The 2505-nt window shown below is 38.2% G+C and overlaps 1 long non-coding RNA gene across 1 annotated transcript; it reads right to left on the reverse strand.

Moving 5' to 3' along the window:
- Positions 1-1104: 1104 nt before the first annotated feature.
- LOC135474807 (uncharacterized) lies at positions 1105-2162 on the reverse strand. Its single transcript, XR_010445010.1, has 3 exons — positions 2088-2162; positions 1396-1737; positions 1105-1153 (listed from the first exon to the last, which is right to left on the reverse strand). It is a non-coding gene; the product is annotated as an uncharacterized LOC135474807 (long non-coding RNA).
- Positions 2163-2505: the final 343 nt, after the last annotated feature.

The following is a 2505-nucleotide window of genomic DNA, read 5'->3' on the forward strand; positions in this document are numbered from 1 at the left end:
TTTCTGTACTGGTTATATTGGAATTGATTTCTCACCCTCTGAAATTTTCGATTCTCCCCAATCCAGTTTAAATTGTGAACATAATGGCTTTTGCATTATGGATTAAATTCCTATTAATTATGGACGGTATTGGACCGTATTAATATTAATATACACCTGACAGACTCAATACAAATAGTCGCAATAAAAGCTCTTTTAGTTCAGTTACTATTTTGTTTTTGATTGGTTGCTTATATTAATAGCCGAGTTTTCTTATTCTATTGTCAGTACCATGCAGGTGTTAGTTTTACCATTTGCCATCCTAGGCACAGGGCAGTAAAGGATTGGCGAAGAAGGGATCCGCGTTAAAACCGGAGACCATAATTCGTATGTTGCAAGGATGATTTGTGAATAACACTGACTATTAACTCATTAGATGACAAACATTGATTGTACTGTGAAGATTGTTTGTAAATACTGGATGTGTATAAAAACATTTGGATAAGCATCTATTGCGCGGCAGCTGACAAATCATGGGGATGGTCAGGACATTAACAGGAGATGAAAAGTTGTATTGTGATGATTTCCAGTGGACCAATTAAAGATGAGAAGATAACACGCATCCGTTAGGGGCAATCGCAATGGAACCTCTTTTAATTTAGAGAGAACTTTTGTTTTTATTTCAGAACAACCGCATTAATTACTTTTCACAAATATCAGTCTGGTCTGTGGACGGGTTACTGATCAAAATCGGTAATAAATTTAATAATCATTTTCACACTATGATTAGTACAGATGCATATTATGTGAGAAGGGACTGACATGCCCCTCCGCCTCCATGTCCAACATTCAAGAACGACGAAATGTGTTTGTTATAATGATACATACAAACTGATTTACCTCAAATGTGAACTTGTCTTGTATGCATGGGCTGTATAAAGTGATAGCGTCATGTAGACAGAGAAGCCATCAAACACCCCATACGAAACAAATACTGAAGGATTGGTGTATTTTTTCTGAACTGGGAGATGATTTAAACTATTTATTTTCTGCAGCTAATTGGAATCGTGTTATGTAGAAAAATATCTGACCTGATTGACAGTCATTCGTCGGAGTCACCTGATCCTCTATCATTTGTAAGGTATCCAAGATCTCCTCCAGCCCATCTTTCACTCTGTAAGACAACAACGACAACCTTAAGTATACAGAATTATGAATTGTTATGCCAGTATCAACCCTAACTTCCAATGCTTAAGAAAAGAGACCTTTAGCAGACATGCGGTATGAAATACTTGTCTACTATGATACATATATAACATGAAAGAGAAGTTTTGTTCACAACGGTTAAAAGTATCTACCTTTTGTAAAAAAATCTATGTCCCTTCGCCAATAATTTACTATACGAAATCAACTTACTCGGTACAGAGATTACATGACGGTTTTTTGGGATGAGGAGGTGGCTGAGGCTGTGGGTGCGGTGGGTACGGTGGGTACGTTGGTGGCCGAGGCTGTGGGTGCGGTGGGTACGGTGGGTACGTTGGTGGCCGAGGCTGTGGGTGCGGTGGGTACGGTGGGTAAGTTGGTGGCCGAGGCTGTGGGTGCGGTGGATATGGGTACGGGTGGTAAGTCGGTGGCTGAGGATAGGGAAAGTGTGGAAAATGGTGTTGTGGCTGTGGAAAATATGCTGGGTCAGGGTAAGGAGGCCTTATCGGATGGTTAGCAGCAGAAGACTTTGCCTTTGCCTTTGCAAGTGTAACTCTGAAACAGAAGGTTACATTTTTTTTTAAATTACCATTACCATTAAACAGAAAATCTTCTTTTTACTCACCATCAAAAGACATTTTTGTGGACCCTTGTTTAAGCAACGTTTAAATACATTAATATGTAAATAAAGTATAATAAAATTAATAAATGAAAAACAGCTGCGTTGTTTTTGGCTGTCCATCAGATGAAAGTCAAGCTACTCTTAGCTTGCTAGCAATTTATAATAAATAGCTTGTCACGTGTGTCATAAACTGTACAGTTACAGTCAGTTTTGAGCCCTTTATGAATGATTTAGATGCGTTATAAATTTTGCTATGTATAATTGGTTTGCTAATGTAACTTACTGTATAACACATAAGATAACCGCCAAACTCGCGATGAAACAGGTTTCGGATTTCATGGCTGGGACCTAAAAAAATAACACATGTATAAGTCCACAGTTTAAAAGTATATACTGCAGAAATTTCATGACCCTTTGCGAAATTTTAAAAGAAAATATTTAATATTTCTTTCTTATTTAAGGGCATATTCGAGAATTTGCTATAGTGGTAGTGGCATGACGGTGGTTAGTTTTCATGTTTGCGGAAACCCCAGTGCCCAGTTGATAAGTTACTTTCAAGGTCTTCCGCGAGTGACATACAGAGTTGCACCCAACACTGGTGCAAAACAAGTGGTCTTAATCAACCGATGTTATTTACTTATTTGTTTGTTTATTTGATTGGTGTTTTACGCCGTACTCCGGAATGTTTCACGTATACCACA

This window comes from Liolophura sinensis, chromosome 9 (genome assembly GCF_032854445.1).
Source record: "Liolophura sinensis isolate JHLJ2023 chromosome 9, CUHK_Ljap_v2, whole genome shotgun sequence".
NCBI lineage: Eukaryota > Metazoa > Mollusca > Polyplacophora > Chitonida > Chitonidae > Liolophura > Liolophura sinensis.